Source organism: Diorhabda carinulata, chromosome X (assembly GCF_026250575.1).
Source record: "Diorhabda carinulata isolate Delta chromosome X, icDioCari1.1, whole genome shotgun sequence".
In the NCBI taxonomy this organism is placed as follows: Eukaryota; Metazoa; Arthropoda; class Insecta; order Coleoptera; family Chrysomelidae; genus Diorhabda; species Diorhabda carinulata.
In genome coordinates, this window is record NC_079472.1 from 43092100 (window position 1) to 43118604 (window position 26505).

The 26505-nt window shown below is 32.1% G+C and overlaps 1 protein-coding gene and 2 long non-coding RNA genes across 4 annotated transcripts in view; 2 read left to right on the forward strand and 1 right to left on the reverse strand.

The window, feature by feature from the left end:
- The window catches only part of LOC130902570 (uncharacterized), a 178559-nt gene that overhangs the window by 20015 nt on the left and 132039 nt on the right, over positions 1 to 26505 (forward strand). The window lies entirely within an intron of this gene.
- On the forward strand, positions 11238 to 11820 carry LOC130902574 (uncharacterized). Its single transcript, XR_009060429.1, has 2 exons — positions 11238 to 11324; positions 11625 to 11820. It is a non-coding gene; the product is annotated as an uncharacterized LOC130902574 (long non-coding RNA).
- On the reverse strand, positions 13538 to 15889 carry LOC130902572 (uncharacterized). The gene is made up of 2 exons (XR_009060427.1): positions 15676 to 15889; positions 13538 to 13775 (listed from the first exon to the last, which is right to left on the reverse strand). It is a non-coding gene; the product is annotated as an uncharacterized LOC130902572 (long non-coding RNA).

Below are 26505 nucleotides of genomic sequence, written 5' to 3' on the forward strand. Positions count from 1 at the left end.
CTAGCCTTTCTTCAGAATCATTCATTCAAGCGCTATATCGTTTTGTCTCTAGACGAGGCAAACCATCAAAAATATTGTCCGACAATGGAACAAGCTTCGTCGGGGCACAGCGAGAGCTAAAGGATTTTCTAAAACATGGCAGCAACACTATAATCGAGAAATGTAGCTCTCAGAATATAGAGTGGAGGTTTATACCACCCTACTCTCCTCATTTCGGAGGTTTGTGGGAAGCAGCTGTCAAAAGCGTAAAGCATCATTTAAGGCGCGTTTTGACCCAAGTTCATTTATCATTTGAAGAATTTGCCACAGTTCTCGCACAGATCGAGGCGATTTTGAATTCGCGTCCTTTATGCCCACTGAGCTCTGATCCCAACGATTTTGGACCTCTTACCCCAGCTCACTTCTTGATTGGAAGACCAATAATTGCAGCACCTGATCAAGATGTCACCGACATAAAAATGAATCGACTTTCCAGATTTCAGCTCGTACAACAATTAGCACAGCACTTCTGGAACAGATGGAAATCTGAGTACATTGCGGAGCTCCAAAGACGCACCAAATGGAAGTCCAACCAAGGCCATCTAGTAGAAGATTCTCTCGTTTTAGTGAAAGGCGAGAACACTATGCCCACTCAGTGGTTATTAGGTAGAATCAGCAAGCTCCATAGAGGCCCTGACGGTATCGCTAGGGTCGCTTCTATAAGAACTCCCTCTGGAGAAATCATCAAAAGAAGCTTTCAAAAAATCTGCCCCCTTCCAGTTGACCTTTGAAAGCCATCCTTATGCTTTCAACGCGGGGAGTATGTTCACGCCAGAATTAATTCAAAACTCATGAAAACTGGCAACGCTGTCCGACCAACCGACTACTGAGCGAATGGAAGAAATGAGATATATAATAAGTTCTGTTGTTAAAGCTATGTAAAAAATTTTCTTACAAATAAATGTTAATGTGAACGTGTTAATAATAACTATAATACAAAACACCTTCTTTTACCATTAAGATTATTGACTGAACAAGAAAGCATTAACATTTATTAATTTTAACTTGAATCAAACAGTAGTAAGGTCATCGTGTTCAGGTTTAACTGTTTAACTGTCAGTCCGTTAAAAAAAAAGGATCCTTTAAAAACTCTTCATTATATAATTTCAAATTATAATGAAGTATGACAAAATAAAATAACTAATATAAAATTCACAAAATACATTATAAATTAACTGTTGGTTTGAAATAATCATTAATTCTTAATGCTCCAGTTGGATTTGTTTTTCATTTAAAATATTTTCTATGCTACAATTCTTATTGTATATACATAAATAAGTGATTTTTCAGTCGTAGAAGATGATTTATATAGTTAGTTCGAAGTCAGTAAGTAAGATTTGACAAAGAGGTTCAAGCTTCCATATTAATATCGTCATGTAAGTCATAATAATTTATGTGATTCTTGGGATGAATATTTTTATTGTAAAAATCTGTGTTATCTGGAATATCATTAACGGAAATTTCACTTTTCATATATATCTTTTCATGCTTTCTAATACGCGGTCACTAATGAATAACATGTAGCATATATGATGACCTGCGAACACAAAACTAAAATTCAAAACTAATCACAATCAACAAATCGGTTGTTTCTTGATGGAGGCCCTAAGTTTATCTGTCTTTATTTGAATATTTTTGTAGCGTACAACTGTAGGAAATGCTAAAAATCGAATTTGACAACGAGAACAATAGATGAATACGTTGTGTGGTTTAGTTCCCAAGTAAATGGATATCACTTTTTTTGTAAAAAGCATCACCTTCGGAGAATTTAGGAAGGAAAAAGTTTGACCAAGGCCATCCGAAGAGAAGAATATTATTGTCCGAAGACGAAAAATATATCGACAAACAAAAAACTTTGGAAACATACGACAACTTGAATTCTTTCGAACGATTTCGAATTACTAAGCCCACATTTAAGGCATTATTGAATCAAATATAGAGTTCAAGGGCCTTATTCAATTGTTTGACAATTTCTATAAGAATTACTGTCAATCAATTTGCATTTTATTAGCTGCTTTCTTAGAACATTGCAACTGTTAATAAATTGTTTATGGCTGTAACAAGACAACTCTTCGTCACAATTTGCATAAAATGGATTCTACAAATCTATATTACTCTACTTAAGCAGTGAGCTATAAACTTATTCACAATTGTTTTGATATTTAGGCACTAATGGTGATTATTTTAATATAAAATTGCACATTGAAAAAACATAACATTGATAAGCCGAACTCTGAAATATAAGGTGTACCTATTGAATCTATGGCTCTGGACAGGTGTTAATAGGAAAATGAATGGATGTGGGTAGACAACGTTCTGAATAATTCCTTTGTTAGTGGCAAATGTGTTCTCAACTAGATCATTTTTTGTTCAATATATCATATAATTATTAAAAAACATTCCAGTGTACTCTACTCCTTATATATGGAATATTCATTTTTTAATTTGCTCTTAAATTCATATTTTAAATCATTTCAAGAACTCCGATCCTGGGATTTTAGTACGAATAGATGCAACTGATTCATGGTTGTGCATGAAATTTAATAATCTGAGTCATGTGATAAAATGATATTTGCATCGTATTACATATTGAGTACCTACGATGTTAAAAACACTTTTTTTATTATGGTATATTGAATTTATTAGTTCACAGAACCGGGATGTAAAATAATATTCTTTAAATTTAAACAATTCTGTAGATCTTTTTTCAACCACTTTTATTAGTGAAAAGATCTAGCATTTTTTCGACCATTCTTTAAAAACATCTCAACGAATAGATTCAAAAGTCAATAAAACAATATCTTTAATAAAACAATTTGAACTGCCGACATGTACTATTATCAGTCTACGCCTCTTCCCTGTTGGATCCTGTTGGATTAAAGCCAGTAAATCGTTTCTTTTTATTGAAATCTGGAAAGATGTTTCCCGTCAAAAGATATTTCTTTTCAAAGTTTCTATTTGAAATTTTGGTTTTAATGGAGCTTTTTGTGCTGTTTGAAACTCTGCATATTTCTCTTCTTCACAACCCAGTAAATCGTAGATTTCCCAATACCAAGCTTACTACTAACTAATTCCACTCCATGTAACACATTTTCATGAATGTTTGTTTGTAGAAACAATTATTAAATAATATTGTTTTCTCATTAATAGGACCGATTTTTAAGTGTTTATCCCTTTCAAATGTTCCATAATCTCACTAGAATTTACTTGACGCTTTGAATGGCTAGGTAATAGCCATTTTGACTAAGATATGTGGTGGATTACAGGTCTCATGTATGGTCTCATATACATGGAAAAAATACAGAATTTCTTTCGAATTAAAACAATGCTGTAGTAATACGTTGAATTGTTGAAAAACTCGGAGGTTCAGTATAAAAAACACTGGCAATGTTATGCCTAGATCTGTGTCAGAGAAAGTATTTCGAGATAAATGCAAATTGTTTAAATTGTTTGTAATGTCATAATAATTACGATGATATTCCATTGCGGCAATAAATTTTAGCATTCGGAATAGAGCCGGTCTCATTGTCCTTAAGATCATTAATAATTAGTCTTTTTCCTTTCATATAGGTTTTTATTGTAATGGTCTTAATTTTAATAATCTATGAGATGAAGTGGCAACTTTTTCCCATTAGAAACACTGGTGACTGCAATAATTCGTTAATTCCACTTATCAATTGGAATTTTAAGTCTCCTATGAAATACAATATATAATATTGTGCCATTAAAGTTATTTTTTCCACGTCCGTTATAATATTCACGTTTTTTTTCATTCATTTGTAATTTCTGAATCGGTCAAAAAGCGTGAAAAAGCCACCCTAATGATAAATAATGACTTAAACATCAGTGAATACTCCAAACTCATTGCATATTTGAGAAATAAATCAGTCGGCTATAGACCCAAAAAGTATAAAACATTTGCCCGTGAAGAAATTAATAAGTTTCTGTTGCAAACTCCAGACGATCATTGTACTAGTATCATGCATAAGGTATGACAGCAAAAAAATTTTAAGGTAAGTTCAGATATTAGTTGTAACATCTTTAAAGTTGCTTCAATATTTGGAATCGCAAGAGCTCTGCGGTGGGAAAAATTATATAAAAAAAAGTGTAACGATATTAATAATACCGGAAATGTTTTAATTATGACAGTACCTGATACAAATACATGTTCAACGTCGGTTTACTGTTATTGGTGAAATATCTGAAAATAGATTAAACTTATTAAACATTTATAAAAAATATAAAAACCAACAACTCACAAATGTCAAAACAGATCATTTCTTTTTACAGAATAGAAATGGAAAATGCAAAACCCAAGTTGTAGGTATTAATACCTTTTCAAAAATTTCCTCGCTTGTCGCACATATTTGAATTTACCTAATCCAAAAAACTACTCCGGGCATACATTTCGACGCTCTTCGGTGTCTCTATTAGTGGATTCCGGTGGTGATATAATTCAACAAAAGAAGCATGGTGGGTGGAAATCCAACACAGTTGCGGAGGGTTATATAGACGACTCAATAAAAAACAAAATGGATTCCGCAGTGAAAATTTATTTTAACGGGAAGAACTAGTTCGACTTCAAGCAACATTGTAAATGTTCACGATCCTACCAACAATCCCATAAGTATTAATGCAACTATAGACGATGTTATTTCTTTGAACTCGTTAAATGTTGTCAATTTCAGGACCAATAGTCATCAGTTGTATTTTTAATATTACTATTATAAAATAAAAATTGATAAAAGTTTTGCTTCATTTTTTTAAGTCTATGGACGTAGAAAAATTTTTGTACGGAACTTGAGAGTAAAGTAACTTTTTTTCACTCGTAGGAATTGCCTCACGCCCTCAGCTCATGAACTTTCTGAGGTGTTTAGATTAAACGATAATTTTTTTAGCTTTTTCAATTAATTTGTTTAGGTGTTTATAACTTTTTAAAATTTTTTTTGAACTTAATAACGTTTTACGCACAATGATCTATAAATTATTCCATATTGAAGTGACGAGAGTGACGAGAGTGAAAGCATTATTATAGTTTATTTGAAAATGTGAGATAGCACAATTTTTATGACCCCAATTTAACATCATAAATATGTGATTGAGAATTTCTAATATGGAACGTTGAGCATTATTTGTTTAGTTACCATTCAAGATTAAAAAAACTGTTACCTAACGTTAAATGGAAAAAGCAAGAAAGCTTCGCTTGGCTAATAAGAAATAGTGATAGTGATTAAAAAAAGAGCGATTGCAATTATGTGAACAACATTCACCAAAATTCAAATATAGTGTAGATGATATAACGAAATGGAAATGGAAATTAAATGTTGGCTTACCAACTTAACAGGTAAATTCATTTAAACAGATAATTTAGAAATGTTTGTCAACTATTAAGTAATTCCATATCAAATATTATTTCACCGAGTATAGCATAACATGGGCAGATAAATTCTGGAAACTTGATCTGTTAATAAAGGAAACGATAGAATCAATTATTATTTCTGTAGGAGGTGAGGAAACTGATGATCATGATGATGATTCCTTATGAGGAAAAACGACCTTTCTATTTAGATATATAACTCTATAGATATATTAATTATGATAAGTTTATATTAAGCCAGTACACGCAATTCAATCGAAGATATTTTTATAAAATTAAACTGTGTTAACATGTATTCTCAAATAAACTATAGTTCGCAAAATTGTATAAAAAATTAATCCCTGAAACTAGTATTAAGAAATAATCGTATTCAATTTTCGTCACCTCTTCAATAAATGATTCTAGATTAATTTATACCCTGTTTTGTATACAAACTGGAAAAGAAGCCAACTGAGCGAATGCAAATGGATCAATATAATTGGCACTTCCGCAAAAACCATTTGATAATATTCATATAGATACCCCACTAAAAGTATATTCTCCGAATAATTCATCATGGTTATCATTCATGAAGGTGTGTCACTAAGGAAGTAGAATGAAACATTTAAGGAACCAGAACAATGTAATATAAAAATTAAATAGAATACTGTACCCAACCCACGTTCTATAAATCGTTTTATTGGGGAAACAGTATAATATTTCATAATGAATTTATGTAGTTTATTTATTGCATTGATAATATGACATTTCCACAACACAATTTGACTTTTTACATATACCCCGAAACAAATGTTTCTAAATGCATCAATTTACAATTTGGCAAATATAGAGTGAATGTCGTACGATAGCACGAAGTTAAAATGAGAATGTATTCGGATGACAAAGAGGGTAATATGCGCTTTGTGAATCAGTACGGTAAATAATCAAAGTACTAAATTATGAACCCCAGAATAAAATATAAATTCTATCTCGGTATCCAGTAAAAACAATGAAAGTAGGTACCAACGCAGGGCTCTTCACTATCTAATAGACACAATAGAACTGACAATAGTAGTCAAATATACTGCTCGAGGGACCGTACTAATCCCTACTACAATCATTTAGTACCGCGCATTGACGAGCGGGGTTATTTCGTATTTGCCAAAGTTCACCTTTCTTAAACCTAAACACGTTAACATAAAAACTCTATCACGTTATCATTTTTTTCTTTAATTGAATATTTTGTTCAGCTACCCTGCATGGTGATAGTAAGTATAATTTATTAGTCAGTTCTTACTCAATGTCTAATATCTAATTTCAAATTCAAGACCCATCGTAGATTCATTTAAAAGTGCATATATCAGCAAATTTTATTTGCGAAAGATCTTTCATATCCAACTTGTAGTGGTGATTCAAGTCAAAATATATTCAGATAAAAGCTAAACTCGATGCTCTTACTAAGAGTTTTACAATTATTAGGATCCAAAGCAGAACCTCTTGGAATTTGATAATACTAGATAGGAAACTTCTTTTATTCACAAACAGAAGTAAGGTTATATCGTGGAAGATAAGTAGAATATTGTTATTGTACTGATACCTTGGGATTTTTTTCAATTAATAAATCGAAACTATGATAGAAAATAACTGTGTTTGTTCGTTGATCCATTAATCTACAGTCTAAAAGCTGTTTTTTGTACAACGAGCAATTAGAAACTATGTCTATACTAATATGACAAGCAGCTATGAATCAATTTTCACGATTTTATGAATTAAGAGTATCAAAAACATCAATGGAAAGCGTGCAGCGACCTCAGAGTCATCGGTTTATTATTGGATTTATAAGGTCTGTGGGACAACATTGCCAGAGAGCATCATTAGGTAAGGAAACAATACTTTATTGGAAACGAGCGAGTATCTTCCATGCAAAATGAACATGAAATATAAATCGCTGGTATATCCAAAATACATTATTCTACCTCCTTTGTACATTAAACTTGTTCAAGAATTTTTGGAAGATAAAAAAAATGAAATTTATAAAGATATTATGGTCAAATTATTTGAAAACTTGTCATTATAGATTCATTTTCTGCACCCACATTTCATTTTTTTCTTAATAACTTAGAAAGTATTATTGACAAAAAAAGGAGGAAATTTCATCAATATCTAGAGATTTTTGACAAAGGTATCAGAGATTTTGTGATGAAAATATTTTAGGGATTACTATTGGTCTATAATTAGACAGAGTGACTAGTTTGTTAATGCTCATACTAACTTAACCAAGTTTCATAGTAATTTCTAAAACCAGCATTGAGCTGGGGTATAAAAACCGTGTAAAGTTGTGTAATCGATACGAACACTTTGTGTTGGTGAAGAAATCTTCATGGACAGCTAACGGCTTTCCTACCGCCTTTATCAGGTAGTGACAAACTCAAAGAGGGCTCTTGTACAGTATCCAGTGGAATCCACTCTCGCATTTCATCGCTGCAAATGACTCTATCTAGCCCTTTCTTCTCTTTCTTTATTCTCGATTATAGCCCTAATCACTCTGTATACATATTGCCATTCTTGTTTTTAAAAAGCCTGTATTCACTCTCTAATAAAATAAATAAATGTTATAAAGCTTATCACATTATTTATAATGTAAATAACTTACGAGGATATTTCTTCTTGTATTATTTATCATTAATAAATTATTTTATATTTATTTTGTTATAATTTTTACCTCTAGCGTAAATGGAAAATCATAAGTACCTCTTATGAATAATACTATTAAATAAAGAGACTGACGGTGCAACGAATACAGTGCCTCTCGCTACTGTAAACAAATAAACAAATCAGTATAGACGTAACCTTACATAGGGGTTGTCTTTTTATATCGTCGGTAAAATTTCAACAGTAACAGTAAAGCAATGGAGTGTTGTGAAATTTCTTTTGTAATTTGCTAAAAGTGTGTATTAAATTGGTGCTTTAATTTTCACGTTTGATCTACAAGAAGCTTATAAAAAAAGAATAATAACATATGAAGCGTGGATTTGTCCTTATGATCCTAAAAATAATCCGTTGAATTCGCGAAAGAGAAAGCGGCATATTCCCTGAAGGATCTAAGAGAAAAAAGAGTCCCAGCACTGTTTCAGTGAATATGAAGTATTGTATGGGTAGAGAATAGTTATATAATAAGGATAATTATAAGTGACTACGTAAGTATGCAACACAGAAAATTGCACCGCCGATCTCGTTTTTCAAATAACACTCCTCGTATTACACCCAGAAATTAATTATAACAAGCAGCAACTTTGTGGTTGTTACACCTACCTGCGAACAGGTATAAGCAGGTAGGTGGAATGTCCTTATTTCCCCCAACCGTTGTAGAAAAGAAACATATATTTGAATTGAATTATGAATACTAAAATGTTTGGCTGACAAAGAAAAAGTTGTGTTGTCTGAAAAGAATTTATCGTATTTGCGGGTTCTAGCTATAAAGATTAAGAAAGAGGAGTGCCAACTCTTTTTGGTTTATTAATGAATGAGTACCCAAAGTAAATATGTACAAGCAAAAAGAGTATTAAAGTAAATAAATTTAAGTGGCAGCATGCAAAAGATAGAGATGTCTTGAAATTTCAATACCACCTCATGAATTAGTAATTTTGTAAAGTAATGGCTTATTCGATTTTTAGCAATTGAAAAAGTTTCATATGAAGTTTTTGAATGTTTATATAAAAATATTTACTTTTACAAAATTTGTACCAGGTACACAATTCGAATGGCTCTTGGTTACAAACAGAAGAAACAATTTGTAGTTCAGCTCGAGAAAAAATTATGACAAAAGTAGCCTCGAGCAAAATCTGGTAATTATTTATCTTTGTACACCGCTAGAGGACAAACTTGAAAAAAAAAAACAAAATTTTATTTTCTAATCATAATCTAATCATCTAATTAAGGTATTCTCTAAAAACATTTGTATATATTTTATACCAGGAGTTTTCGTCTATCTAATCAAATATAAGTGAGATTAAGGACTTGATTATAAGAAAACATCAAAATCTCTTATTCTACTCAACTTGAACTATGCTATCTAAATCTACACTAACGCGTTTGGGCGCTTGTTTTTTAAATCTATTTTTCTTTAAAGAATTTTAAAGAAAACATAAGTAGACCTAATTAGCAACAGAGCAGTAAAACTGCATCTTCATATGTTTGTAAATGTAAATCTGGATAATTTACTTTATTCCTCAAAATTCGTAGCAAATTTGAACATTATATTATATAGATATGGCTATAGATAATGCCTTCAAATATGGCTGTAAACTAAGAGTTCCTGGACCTTAAAAAAATGTTCTGTACTCTTTAAGTAAAGTGATGCTCTATAAGGACCTATTTTCGAGGCTTTAGAATGGGAAGTAGAAAATCACGCTTTAGGTTGAATAAGCGAGAATGATAGTGCCGGGTAGGATCCGACCTAAAATGAAATAGTCTTTGATGATTTAGAATAGAGTGCTATTTTTTACGGAGTAATTGGGGGAGAAGAAGGACGAGGTTCGAAGACCTAAGCATTAACATGCAGAGTGATCAATTATTCTAATGTGATTTAGAGTGCTGCCAGAGTGTCGTCGAATTAACAGTAATTTCTTGACCCTCAGAACTCTCGAAATCAACACTCAAGTATATTCAAGGACTAACAAGGTTAGTTTAGTTTAGACGACGAGTTCGTGCAATGAAACTAGTGGCATTCGACGGCACTCTGTAGTATTCCGCAGCTCACTGGAAGTGAACCCTACAACTAGTAGTAGTCGAGATAAGTCATACGTGACGTGGTACTGCATCTCAAAAAACGATAAAATAAATATCGCAGCAAGGCGATGAGTATTTAGAGGCATTTGGCATATTACTACTAGGCACAGTTTGAAACTTAAAGTACAGAGCACTTCTTTTTAAGGTCAAAACTTTACAGCAACGTGACAGGAACAATTTTTCTGTGATCTATTACTTTATAGACATCCTTCAAAAGTATGTGGTGTTGTTAGAATATAATCATATTACAATAGTATTAGACATAACCACAATTCGCCATAACTGGATGGCTTCATAATGACAATGAATAATCCTTAGAAGTAGATTTCATCAAAATATGACATAAAACTGAATACACGAAATACTGCTCATATCAAAATCGGTCGACATAATGGACGAATATTTGTTGAATATTATTTCTTAATAAATTTGAAAAGTGAAAGAATTTTCACGAGATAAAAATTCAAATTCACAAACTTATACATTGGATTATATTTTTTCTCGAACTTAAGTATTGGAGGAAATTGTACAAATAAGTAATTCTCATATATAAAACAAAAAACTTTTTTTTTGGTAATAGAAATCCTGTAAAATATTATTTTGGGTTTTTAAGAACTTAAATAACTTATTATATAATGAATAACTTTAATCCAGTAAATGCGGCCCTGCTGCTATTTTACTAATATGACCCACTCTTCATTTCGGCACAATGGAAGTTCTAATATCTCTAACATAAGAGTTCAACGTATGTTTTGTTTCACTGCTAGTAGCTTATTCAATGGAAGTAGCCATTTGGAACATTCATTTCAAGTAAAATGTAGCTGTATATGTACTATTTCGAAATTTGTAAAACTATTTAGTAGAACAAGGTAAAATAATATCAGCACAGGTTGAATGACATTAATGTTTATTATTAGATTTATGGAAGACCCCACTAGGAATGGCTAATTTATTTATAATTCTGTTATATTTAGAATGGGAATGCATCTAAACTAAAAATGCAGTGAGGACTACAGTTACCAAAAATAGATTTGTCACTGTATCATTTTAAGTCATAACAGTTACACTACTTACTAGATGAATTCAAAACGGTGAATTAATGATAATATATAGATTAGTTCATGATTGTTTATATTGCGCAGTAAGTTCACGAATGTTTTCCAGTTTTCAAATATTATAACAGAATGTAAATAGGATGAGCTAAAAACTAAGTTGATGATTATCTTAGTTTTATTTAAATGGCTGCCCATATATTTTATATTTTTAATACAAGGGTTGCTACTTAAGCTTTGATACATGGCGACACTGATGCGAATCATAAAGTTTGACATTTTTAATGATGAACGTACTCAGGACTTGTTTTTTGAGTTGAGTTGAATTAATGGGTCATCTACTGTACAGTCCATATTTAGCACCCAATGATTTCTTCTTATTTCCTCAGATCAAAATAAATTGCGTGGTCAATATTTTTCTACACGTGAAGAAGCGGTTGGTTGATGCCTTCAAATCACATAATCTGGAGGTACCTCAATCGAAATGGAAAAAATGCTTCGGAAATTAGTCCAAGCGCATGCAAAAGTGTATTGATCTCAATGGAGACTATTTGGTAAAACAATAAAGCCATATCCAGTTATAAATATTTGTTTTTATTTGTCTATATCAAAACTAATAGCAACTCTATTGCATATTATTTGATAAACACAAACCATAACAACCTTCTTCATTGCCAACTACCATATGTATGTAATACAAGTGAATACTTTTATAATCTTATGTCTCATTATACTTGCTGTTGAAGATTATTAATATATGCAGTTACAAAGCACTACATAAAAAAATCAATTTTCGATAATCCCGCTAATCGAGCTAATCATTCAGTATGCACTTCTCTGCCTATCCACCTACTAATTATTCTCAAGAAAGTTGAAATATACAGTACAATTGATGCCATCTTAAAAAAAATGTGGTTCAATTCTGTAGTCTCGAATGATACCCTTCCAACATATATAAGGTACCTATTATTACGGAGTTTTCACAATATATGATTGTTTCAAGTAATAATGAAAATAATGCCAGGTCACCATTCCATTTTTTTAAAGGTAACCTTATCATCAAAAATCATGAACAGATTTGTTTTAAAGCCCGTAAGCGAAACTACAAGGACAGTCATGGTATGTCAATTCTTGCTGTAAGTGAATATCGTACTGATATATTTTCTATTCATGGTACATAATTTCTGTCCGATTGCTGACTAACTTGGTGTGCGGTTTCACTAGTACTAATGTAGGAATTCTGGGTAACGCCGTAACAGTTCTGGTTCTTTCGTATTTTTCATCTACTACTGATCCATTGCGAATAAAGTTATCTATTATTCTTTCAAGCACTCGTAAATTTGAATGTTTGAAAACAGAGTTTTCCATATAAACTTTGGTCATTTACTGAAAAAAAATATATTTATCAAATTTTAGATAATATAATATATGTCGAAGATTAATGGATTCAGGTAAAATGAATGCTTCACATGAAATACATACCAAATATAATTTAAAAAGTATGAACGAAACCATTTAACAAAATCAAGAATATCATAAATTGACTTTTCAGCTCACCCTGTGTTTGTTGATGTTAGGCATACATACATTTACTAGTTATATACAGATTTATTTCGATATTAAAATGACCTTTTTCTAAAATCCCATTATAATTGGGAACATTGTGTAGATATTGATAAATTTTTCAGTTATCGTTGCCTACAATTTTCCTTCATAACTTTTTTTGGATAATTTCTATGAAAATATGGGACCCATGTGGCGATTGTATTTACAGGAAAAGTGGCCGCAACCCTTCAGATAATTGGAAAATAAGAAAGAACTTCTTTCTATTATGCCCAGAGAAAACAATAATTAACGTGTTTCAGGAATTTCACCATTACTATTACTTCTTTCTTTCTCACGTCTGCAACGCTGGGTGAATCCTAGCAGCAGTTGCTATCGTCCTCCACCTCCTACGAACCTGACCGGCCTTTTCCCACTGCTTAACCCTACTTCCAGAATAATCTACTGAGTAGACATTCGTGGAGTTTTTTTGTGTTGGTTTATTGATCTTCTGCTCCCAAAAATTTTTCCTTTTTATTAATCTGTGGCCTTGATATGTTCTTGTCCAATCTGCGCATCGTAGTTTTTATATACTTGACTATGTTTACACATCCATATAGTTTATTTATTTAGTTACAGAATCTGTTCCGCTTAAATTGTTCACTTTTTGAAACTGAAGAAAGTTAGATATGGCAGTAAAGCAAAAGTTTGGATATTTATAAACTATGGAACTACTAGAAAACGAGGAGGGGAGAATGAATTTTATCTATAAATATGGAACTTGTTTATTCAAGTAAAAGAGATTCTAACAAAATAATATATCAAGTTTTATAGAATCTAATCCAGCAACGATAAAAATTGATTCGTTCTAGCCTTATGGCACATGTTAAATATCAATATTCGCATGTTGTTTTTATTTCGAAAGTCAATTTTCTCTGTTTCTAAGATATACATTCATCGATCTGTAATTTGAGTATTTGGTCCATCATCAGGGAAATCTAAAATAAGTAGATAAAAAGTTTGACGTTGTTAACCCTCTAATATTATAAGTTAGGTAGTATATTTATGGGTAGGTATGTATTTTGGACTCACATCTTCGGTCCAAATTGTTGGTTTATAACATTTCGTTATAAAAATGCGTATTTTATAACTTTGGGTATAAAGGGGCATTCGACATACCTCTATAATTTGTATATTTCTAATTTCAGTCTTTAGCAATTATTCCAATTATTGAGTTCTAATAATGGAGTATTAAAAAAACATATTTAATGCCACTATCAATGATTTCCTATTCATTTAACAATACAGAATTGTCACCTAAATTATAATAAACGTGTCTGTTATGTGTCTATAAAAGGTTCCAAAAAATTTTATACCCGTTTAATTTTATAGCATACTTTGAGAATTAACATTTACATCATCCAAGAAAGAGAGAACTGTCGTCACTAAACAAATTGATCTTACATGGTCTGGCTGTTGGAGAATTTTAGTGGATATATTTCACAGAATTGCAACCTTCGCTTCGGTCGGGGTTCTTATCTGAAAGTACTCGATACGGGGCGATCAAGGTATCTCTCAATAAAAAAGCATTTCCGCGGTATGAAAATTATTTCCACCTTTAACAATTATTAAGATAGCATTGTAAATTTTCGCGCTCTACTCTAATCATCAGTTTAAGTATTAAAGTTCAAATGAAAAGTTCTGTATAAAATACATGTCATGCTTATACATGTTAAAAAGAAAAATCAATAAAGTTCGACAAGCTCATGTTTATTTGTTTTATTGACCTGTCAAAAGCCTTTGATAAAGTGAGATTTAAGGACGTATTGAACATTCTAGAGAAAAAATATATAGATGATAAGTATGAAAATATTATCAATTGATATAAACAACGGAACTATAACAAGGATCAAAATCAGAACGAGACAGTTCACAGAAGTACAGATTATGACCGAGATATAACAGGGAGACATTCTTTGCCCTACAAAATTCAATATTAACATGGACATAATAATAGAAACCTTCACCAAGGTCAACGCAATCAGTGATTGATCATTAAAAATGTTATGTAATACGCATGATGGCGTGATAGTATCACAGAATGAAGATGACGTCTATTATATAGGATGAAGACAACAGAAGTTGAGCATTTAATAAGGTAAACTCAATATATGGTCATTGTCGATTAGATGGAAAAGAATAAGGAAAAAATATGTTGAGGACACAAGATATATATACACATATATACTTATTTTCATATATGTAACGGAAGCAAGAGCCAAAACATCAACAACGAAAAGAATAATAGAGAGAACTGGACACGCTAAGAACAATTTTTGGAGTGAGCCTCAGAGATAGAATGAAGAGTCAGGTTATTAGAGATAGAAGAACTAGGATATCGTGAGATGGCTTAGAAAACATAAACGAAATTGAAGAGATCATATCGATTGAGTTCCAGATAATGGGAGCTGAAGCTCGGAGTATCTAGATAGAAAACAAAAAAAACACATATTTTTGTTTCCTATCTAGAGTGCTTGTTTTCTATGAAAATAATAATGTATACAAATTGTCCTAGTATAAAGACATAATATTATCTCATTTTCTTGAAAGTATTGGAAAATACTGCGAATAATATGGAAGATTGCTCTGAAAAAGTTTTGTTAGTTTTCTTTAAGCGACAAAAAATACCAAATATATGCATTACTATAAAATAGGAATTTCAACTGTTAAAATGAATCTGGTTAATGAAAAAAACAATATTTTTCGTTGGAAAATATTGTCATATCAAATTGTTTTCAAGATAATGATCAAGAAGAGGAAAAATTATGAGATCAGAAAAAATATATTTTCTGTTTGTATAGAGAAAAAATGTTATAAAATAATGAAAATCTTTCGTACCTTTTTTCATTCTCGGTAATATTTCAAAAATCTTTCAAAGCTCTATGTAATGATTTAGCAATTACAAGTAAACATAATAATCGATTCATGTCAAAAATATCGTTCATTGTGTTCATCGTAACAGTACTTCTCGGTGCAAACGTTTTCGATGTATAAATGGATTTAAAAAACATGTTTTATCGTGGTGAGTTCTTTTTACAATCAAGTATGGACCAAAACTGAAAATTGGAATCTCTCGTGTAGTAATTTACTGTGATCTATTATGTAAAAATTTGGATAGTTGCCAATATTATTTATCAACGTATATGTTTCGATCAGCTGATAGCCATACCGTGTCTATTTTGATGTCAATTACGAATTATCAAAATCATTATCATTTGATGTTATTTTTAATCGAAATATTTTTTTTTATTAATGATATTCAATTGTGTGTTTTTTGTTTGTAGCTTACCGTTTCTTTAGGATTCTACCTCAACCTAGTTTGGTATCATGAATATATTCATAGACAATATTATGATAATTGTAGCTTCTACTATAGAATTGCGATGTGTGATAGGAAAGGTTGGTCAAATAAATCAATATGTATTAAGAATAGACAACAATATGGAACGAATTAGAACCTATCTTGATGAATATCAGGTAACTGTCCATTGCGCCAAGTCTTGGCGTATGTTTTCACATCACAAAATGTCCGGTCGATTGCGTCGAATGGTGAGAGTGTTACCTTAAATTTATTTGTTGTTGGTGATTCAGGATCCTTTCTCTTCATATAAATACTTAATCCTGGCCATTTCTACTGGGTGTAAAGCGTCTGTGGAGACTAGCTCACGTTGTCGGAATGTTTATGATGTTACATGTCTTGTTCTTATATCATTCAGTGTATTTTTATATAGACCTTTGATTCCGTATATCGTTGCTTCCTCTACTTCTCTTTCTTCCAGGTTCTCCATATGTCGTTCCTGTCTATTTTATCTCAAGGTGTACCAAACAAAGGACTATTTGGTCTGAAAGCGTATTGTATGTCTTCTAACGTTTGTTCAATTACTATTCCCAGCCTTTTTTCTTCTACCCTTGCATACAGTTCACCAACTGTCTTTAGTACTGCACTGCCTTATTTCGCATTCGCTTGTATTTCTCATATTATATTGGAACTAATATGCCAGTTTACCTGTTGCCACCCCTATCCTTAAGTCATTTCCTGCTTCCAGTATGTCCACCGTTATCTACCTTAACTTTTTTATCGCACACCATATAAATGATGAAGCAAAATTTTGTCTACTCAGGAAATATCAGACTTTCATTATTCGTATGTTTTTTTTTACATCAGATAACAAAGATGAATACACACATCAGAAACGATATGATGCGCTCTACCATACCTCATACTAGACCAGGTATGGGCAACATTTGACATGCTGAGGGCCAAACTTTAGCGTGCAAAACGTTCGCGGGCCGCGTTTGAAAGTACTTAGTGCATTTTAAAGTAGTGATAATATTTTTTTGCGATAGATATTAGACATGAAATAATACGATAATGTTATTATTGTATTATGTATTTATTATTGACATGTATGTTTATATTGACAATGTGATTATTGTATTTATTAAAATAACAAAATGAAATTTTAAAAAATAGTACAACATTATAATTAAATAGTTACATTTGCAATTGTTACAAACTACAAAAGTTAAATACACTGAAATCAATGAGACACTTGAGCTTGAATTTGGGAAACTAATCCATCGATATTTGGATGAATTCCACTGATACAAAGAATTTTCCAAATTATCGTCAGTCAGTCTTGTACGATGTGTTGATTTATTAACTTTCATCAATAAAAAGAACTGTTGGCATTTATAAGTACTGCCAAACGCAGAAATCAATCTTCTTGCGAATTTTATAAACTGCGGTAGGTATTTTTTGTAGAAATCGCACAACTCTACGTCTTCAAATTTGGATTTTAGGAGTGAGTTTTCTTGAATCTCGATTAACTCCATTTATAAGTGTATTGGAGCATTTTGTACATTACATTTTGTAGGAGTAGCAAATAAATTGAAACATTCTTCCATGTTTTTGAAGTCGCTAAATCTGTTCGAAAATTGTTCCGACAGTAACTTGAGTTCTTCAGCATATTGAGCATAAGCAATATTTTCATACGCAGAGAGCGTGTTGAAATGGTAACTGTTACCAGATTGCATCTGTGACTCTCACAAGCGTAGTTTGATCTGAAACGCTTTCAAATGGCTGTACAAATCATTTACTAACTGTCCTTGTTTTTGAAGTTTCAAATTTAAATCATTCAAATAGCCTGTAAGATCGACCAGAAATGCTAAATCACATATCCATTTTGGGTCACTCAATTCAGATAGTGGCTTATCTTTTATTTTCATAAAGTCTGCTATCTCATTTCTAAGCTCGTAAAACCGTTTCAACATTTTTCCTGACTTCACAATAATATGTTACGGGACGATGGTTAAGCCCTCGGGATCGAATAAAATTGATGGTTTTTATTATGTTGGTGGATAATGCAATGAAGGACTATCAAATCATATTTTTGCACATTTAATTCTGTTGCTTTTTCATTCAAAATTCCGATGAAACCTTTTCGTAAGCCGACCATAGAAGGTGTACCATCAGTGCATACTGACCATGGCAGGCCAAAACTTGCGAATACCTTTTGAACTTCATTAAAAATATCCTCTCCTGTAGTGGTTGCTTTTAGCGGCTGTAAAGCTAGCAATTCCTCAGTAACAGTGAACTCCTTATCAATACCTCGAATAAATATAGCCAGTTGAGCTGTGTCAGACAAATCGGTGCACTCGTCTAATGCTATGGAAAATGATTCAAAACCAGCCATACGGTCAGTCAATGTTGTTTTTATATCATTAGCCATCATTTCTATACGTCGAACAACAGTTCGTCTTGACAAACTAATTTTTTCAAATTCATTTTTCTTTTCAGGAAACAAAACACCGCAAACTTCTAACATACACTCCTTGATAAATTCTCCTTCAGCAAATGGTTTTAATGCCTTTGCCAATTTTGAGCTAACTATAAAACTAGCTTTCACAACATTATCAAGTTGTGTTCTTTGTTTATGAAACTTTTATTGCTGTTTTTCAATATTTGCTCTAAGCTTCTGGATTTTGTCTGTTCTTAATTGTCCTGTCAGTGAGTGCTGTGTAGCATGCTTAGTTGAGTAATGCCTCTTTATATTGAATTCTTTCATTAATGAAATGGATTCATTACAAAGCAAACAAATAGGCTTACCATTGTGCAAGATAAAAAAGAATTCTTCAGTCCATTTTTCTTGAAACTGGCGACCCTCTGTATCTACTTTTCGTTTCTTTCCACCAGACATCATTTTTTTTTTACTTTTCGTTCAATAAACTTAATAACAAACCATAGTTAGTAACCACTCAAGATGCACACAAATCCACAAAGCAAGTTGACGGCTCTAGCCGTTCGCTAGGATATCGCTTGTCTGAGTTATAACCTCGGTAGCTCAAATAGGACTGAATTAACTTTCGGGCCATCCACCCGCTTATATAAACAAAATGAAGGAATAATCTGGAATAAATTAGTTTAGAATAATCGAGAAGCAATAAATAAAATCTTTTGATGTGTAGCCCGTGAGGCGGCAAACTTCAAAGAATTTGATCGAGCAAGCCGACTGGCGGTGATTATCAAAGAGTGAGGCGGCAAACATCGAAGGTTTTGATGTTTGCCGCCTCACCGTCACTCCCGTGAGTAAACTAAGGAAACACAAGGAAACTTGTGTAGGCTATTGGATTCATTAGTCTATTGATGACTCCACATTTTTATAGTCTATTCATATCATATCCGGTGCCGGATAAGATAAAAAGCAAAAACAAGTGTTTTCTTTTAAAGATATGTACTAGTATAAGTATATGTACTAGTACTAAGTATAAGTACTTAGTTTAGTGTAATATTTTTTTAATTGGGTTTTTCCAAAATGTCTCGCGGGCCGGTGGTTGCCCATATGTGTACTAGACAAACGAAATTTCATTCAGTTTATCGTCGTTCATATTGCAATTCTCAACATCCTGTCTACTTGATAGAAAAAGGAGACCCTTTTCCTTGTTATTCGTTATACTTCTTTTTTGAAATCCATTCATACATTAGATGAAATAATAAACTATATTTGGAAAAAACCTAAATTTTTTTCTAGCTTTTCACTTTTTGCTGAGAATTGAGGTAGGATAATAAAACTATTATATTATATTCAGATAGACATATGATTTTCTATTTTTATCTGACATTTCTATCAATTATACTATAAGCTATCCAATTTCTTCTGCGTCCTATTATGTTTTTTTACCGCGTTTTTGTTGTGTAGTATTCAAATAACTCAAATCAATTCCTTTCTGGTTTAATCTTACGCTGAAATATATTCCATTTAAATAAATCTTTTGCATTCCCTCAACTAAATTTTGATTATTGTGTCTGCAGTGAAACCAGGAGCTCTAAAAACCAAAACCTCATAAGACAAAAATGTGAATAAATGTTTAACTATAAATATAATTTTACAACAGTAACTGGATTTACAGTTTCACTCTTTTTAATTGTAAATACGTTGTAGGAGGTAATGATAGCATAGTAAGAGTTTTATTTTGAAGCATATAGCATGGGAGATAGATTCACATTTCTAATTATAACTGCAAATATGTTGTCTCCACTTTTCTCCATTTTTTATGATTAATGAAGAATTTAGTATTGATTTATGAATACGCAAAAGCTCACTTTCAGGGTGACCGGTTGAGAATATACCACCTTCAATATTTCGGCCTTCTATACCTACATGATTTTCTGTACGCCTACCCGATGAAATTCCTAGCCTTATGAGAAAAATAATGAATGGAACTTTCTTATTCTTTACGTCCTGTGTGACATCTCCTTCATCCTTATTTCTCCATATCTCTTGTGGTCAAATAATGTGTGTTCCGTTATTGAACTTCTAATATATCCAATCAATTCGTCAAGATCGCCATCGGCAATAACAGCAAAAATCAAACCCTTATCCAGCAAGCCCATCTCTTGTGCTGAACGTCTGAAGAAAGGTTTCAAATAAATTGTCTTGGGCCGTGGTTTTAATTTTTTCAATTTCTTATTTACAACAGACATCTTAAATTTTGAATCAATGACTCTGAATTTTAACTCACACCAGTTTGATGAAAAATAATGGATGCATTTGAAAGCATTAGAATTGATAAATGTAAGAACAGTTTAATTATTCCCACAGAGAAAGTTTATTGATGAGAAAATTTAATATAAAACAGATAAGTCAGATAATAGATCACCCTCAGTATATGAAGACGATAACTTTGTTATCGAAACACGCATCAGACAGTATAATTGTGAATGAAGTGTGTAGTGGTAGTATAAACAGTATGTTCAATATAATTGTCACCAACGGTTCCAAAAATACCAACTTACTCCATTATGATTTGTAGTCAAGGATTGATCAAGAAAAAATATATCTGAAAAGCTAAATAACAATATCCGCGTTTGTAATAATGAAATCTTATCAAAATGTTACCAGTTTAGACCTAATTTTATCGATATTGGAGGAAATACTATGCATAAGTACTTATGAACTTGAAATAAGTGTTTTATTATTGTATTCTCCTGTTAGTTATTATCGAAACGGCAATTTAAAATTTTCATTGACGGTGAGTACGTTTTAAAATTAATTTCTCAAAATCTATTCTGATACGTGAAAGTGTCATACTTACTGTTTTTAACAAAATACTAAAAATATTCGTTCGCAATTTCTACTCAGTTATGAAATAGATAATCTTGAATAAATTATCTTGATTTTAGGTCTAATTTATATGATGAATAACTTTTTTCAAATTTTTCTCAGAAAAATTTTTAACTTTTTTATCTAACATCGGTATTCATCTAAAACCGATCAAAATACGACTTACTTCAGTATTGGGAGGTATATTGTCGAAATTCAAGTTTGATAAAATACGGGAAAGAAGTATTTATCTATATCTCAAAATTATTAAACTAGAATTATAAATTTGTACTCAAATTATTAGGTCATTTTTATCACTAATAGACTTAACACGTTTAACACACTTTTATTAGCTTGTATGTATCTATGTAATGGAATCTTTGCAATTGGGTTTCGATTACTTATAAACGATGAATTTTTTGGAAATTTTGAATAATCAAGAGCGACAAGAATTTAATATTTTTTACATTCTTACCATTATCCTTGCATAAACTGAATCTTTAAATTTTAGCTGTTGATAATTAAATTGAATAAGAAATCTCAAAATAAGCTAATAAGCGGGAAACAAAATGGTTGATGCATTGAATACAACACTGTGAACCTCCATAATTCGGATGTTATTGGTTGAACTTTGCATTTCAACTTGCTGGGATGAAACCTTATAAAAAGTTAGCATATAACCGAAAGCATCTTTTAAGAAGTGGTTCATACCACGGACCTGCAATTGGGTTGATATGCTGGAGGCTGTCTACCCACCAGTTACAGTTTTCGAAAATAGCTTAAATTGGCAGGCTTTCAAACTTCTTCATCTGTATTCTCTTGGCATAAGTCGATACCACTCTTCCACTTTCTACACAGCTGTTCTTCAACAAAGACATTTGATTCTAATAGCCTGAATCTCGGTTTACTCATTTTGGATGACCTGCGAAAAAAAAAACACACTGAATACATGTTCGCCCGAGTGTTTGACTCGATTAATACTCGGTCTTAGTCTATAGTTTATTTCAGGAAAGAATTTTATTTTAACAGAATAAAAATTAGGCATTATTTACATAGTATTAGGTACAATTATTTTTTATTGAACATTGTACAAAAAATATATTATTCAGAAATTAAATTATAAAAAATTATAATATTCTTCGTCATCTGAGAAAACGTTATCTCCTCTTGACGTTATAATTAACGGATCGACGCTCTGATCGATCAAGCTCCCACATTTTCTCTTCTTCTTTAATGACATGCTAGACTGCTTTTCGCCAGTTCTCTGGTGTCACCTCCTTAATGGCTTGATCAAACAGTAGCTTAACGTCTTGCATTTTGAATGTCGTGTTGTGTCTTGCTACAAATCCTTTCACTTGCGCCTACATAACTTCTATGACATGGCGATGTACGCAGCACAGTTACACTATTTTTTTCTGCTATATCTTCCATGGCTTATTTCATAAAACGATGTTTGTGTAAATTTGCTACAGCTAATAGTTCTTTTTTTATCAAATTATCTTCAAATTCAATACTTTTGGTGATTAACCAGTCAATAATTTCTTATTTTCTCCAACCTTCTTTTAAACATCCCTCTTCGCTTCCAATATGGACGATTATTAGTCTCTTCTCTTAACCTGAAGGCCCCTTAATACCTGTTGACAGGCCTTCCATGAAAACTTGGCGAGCACTGGTTATATTTTTGTCTTGTCTAGATAAAAATTTTCTTTTGCTCTGTTTTGTACTGCTCTATACTTCTTCGGTATTTTCGTCGCCAACAAACAATTTCATCGCTTTCCAGTAAAAGTGCTTTACGCTTATGCTTTTCCCAGGCAAAATTCATCAACGGAATACTGTCATCTTGGCCAAGCTCCATTATAGTCTTATCTGGGTATTTCGTTTTTAAAATAAAAAGAGTGAACTTTTCTTCAAATTATACTTTTGGTGTCTTCATCAAGAACTTTTACTGGTCTGTCTGGACTTTTTTTGGGAAGTTCCACTTGGCCTGCTATATATTTTTCCCTCGCAATAATTTAAAAACGGTGGACTTTCCAACTCTAGTCATTTGCATTATGCAATCGTTTACATTTAAAATAATAAGTTTTTCTTCATTCATTGATAGTGGAGAATTATTGGAATATATTTTCGTTGTAAGTGTCGCCTTTTTGTTACACTATTTAGGGTTTAACAGCAAATACTGATGCGTTAAACTAAACAAATATACTTATAAAGGTCTGAAAATGTTGGGTAAGACACCATTGCCCTTACGGCGTATGGTTAAGCCAAATCTGAAATAGGGTGGCAATTAGGCAGAGGCACTAATTGAAGTGTTAAACGCAAAACATAACTGTATATTCTACTACCTTAGTAATCCCTACATAATATTTCGATATTGACACTTCAGGCCAGTAAACATACTTTTCCTAATTCCCTTACGCAATTACTTGAAAACAATACTATTTCAAGACCTACACCTAAGGCTAACACCGAAATTGAACCCATTCTATTACCGTACACCTTTCTGAAATAGAATATAGGAGCGACAAGGCGTATTTCCCGCAACATAACAACCGGAACTTCTTGATGATCTAAAAAATCGACTTAGCAACTTTAAGTCAAGTTCGGACTAATAGTCAAGGTCAAGTTGTTGTCAAACTAATCAACAAACACATGTACGGGGATAGTCCCAGAACTGGCCCATCAAAGAAAAAAAATCTCCTTTTAGCTCCATATATTTTTCTCATCAATGTTTCATAAGTTCGATACTCTTTTTATAATAAGGATCGTCAATCTCCTCAAAATAACCATTAAATACCAACATCAACTCTTCATTGTTGGAAAATCTCTGACCACCGAGCCATTTTTTCAAAGTGGGGAACAAAAAATAATACGAGGGAACAAAATCTGGCAATAGGGTGCATGAGGTAGCAAATCAAACTTTAATGTTTCGGGTGTGAAGTGATTGACCCACGTTTCATCCATGGTTATGAAATGGAGCAAAAATTCGGCTTTCTGTGAAACATTGTCAAATACTCGATGGGAACATCTTCAAGACGCTGCTTTTGTTTCATTATGAGCAAACGGCACCCATCTTTCGTAAAGCAAAGCTTTAGTTAATATGGGATGTACCACATTTTTTGAAATGACTGCTATGTCTGCTAGCTCGCGCCTTTTCAGTCGAAGATCATCCAGTACCGCTTTGTGGATCTTGGAATAAGAATAGATCAAGAATAGAAGTAAATATTGCATAGGAAAACGAGTCTGTAGATGTATATTCGTCCGAATACAAATAGCAGCGCTAGTAAATGTTGTCTCCAGTTCAGATTCGAGTTTCCATAAGACAGGTAATTCCATCTGAAAAGATGCAAAAATATTGAAACTGCCCAATAGATTATACATCTCTGTTTTCATTTGTAAGCCATACAAAATATCGACAGAGAAGCTCGAAACGATACTACATATATCAAAAGATACTATATGAACCTCGTATATCCATCAAATCGTATATATTAGCACATAAATTGGGTTTCCAAATTGCAAGTCTTCGAGGATTTCGCGTTTATAACGCCTCAGGCTTGCGACTAAATTTAGAATCAAACGTTAAGAGTTCACGGTCGGTCCTTCAACTTATATTAACATACATAGGTTCATACTACTTTCTCAAGTGTATAGAACGCCAACCATACATGAAAATAAACAAGAAATTGCATATGTCATCGATGCTTAATAAATTTATATTAAATATTAGTTTATGTTGACTAGGAAACGTCCAGAAAAAACTCTTATTCGTAAGAGTGATGCCTTTCAACAACTTCTAAATTATAAAATATCTAACTTCTAAAAAGATTTATTATTACATTTCGTTACTATTGTTCTGATTAAAAGAAATATTGACAAGTAATTAAATTCATTTAATACATACGGACCGAAGTAGGTACGAAACAACCTTGAGTAATTCAAATTATATTGATAGGTGCGGTATTTGTATTTTTGTGTAGATATAAACTCCTTCAACTTAATTTCATCTAATCACATTTACATTTCTCAGATCTCTTTTATTGCAGATTATTTCACAAACTCTCTAGCCTTTCAATTGCTTATTTGAACAAATTTGTCTACTATTCGCACATTTTTATCTTTTTTTGAGACATCTTGACTGTTCGTTGTCCTTAGCTGATGTATTTCCGCACTTAGCTCATACCACTCCAAATTTCCGACATTATCACTATAGCTTAATTTCAATATTCTGTATGTTACTTTGGCACCTTTTCTCTTGAACAATACTTTAAACTATTGCAATCATCGGCTATAGTACTAGGTATTTAAAAAAAAGGTTCAAATTAAAAAAAAATTTAAGAAAGTTTTGTTTGTCAGGCACGAAGAAGTCATCTAACATCTGCATATAACGCTCTGAGGTCATTGAAACTCTGCGTTCTCCTTTTATCTGCAATGTGGAGATTTCTGATGTTTGCATTTGAGATTGGTTACAGTTCAGTAGTAACTGTTGATGTTGATAAACAATGGAAAACGCTCTATCATCCGGTTTACAAAGTTATACCTCTGACCAGCATCCTAAGGCTCTAACTCTTGAACCAATTGAAATTTGTAAAGTAGCAGCACTAGATATTTGTGTGAAATGCGAAACAATTATTTTTTATGCAGATTTAAAGCAACAGCACGCTTGCGAACAGGCTCGTCACGAATGGACCGATTAACACTGTGTGTTTTCCACCGACTAGTAGAATCTCTTCGAACTTCTCGACACATTTTCAAATAAATCGAGCGCCTTGCGCATAATTTAAGTGACAAACATTGTAGAACATGCTACATGCTACAGTTGCCGAATTATCGTTTTTGTAAAACTCACGCACGCACAACAACAAGCTACCGATACCTCATACGCCTCTCCGAATAGCTGAGTTCACGCAATGAGCAATACAAAGGTGAGCTTTCTTTTGAGATATAAAAAACATAAAATCGGGTTTAAATTTGTCACTAAGTTTAGCATGTTTGGCCACACTAAAATACTACTTTAAAATATTTAGTTTTGCCAGTTGCTCCAATTTTCATGAAATTCTCGACATGT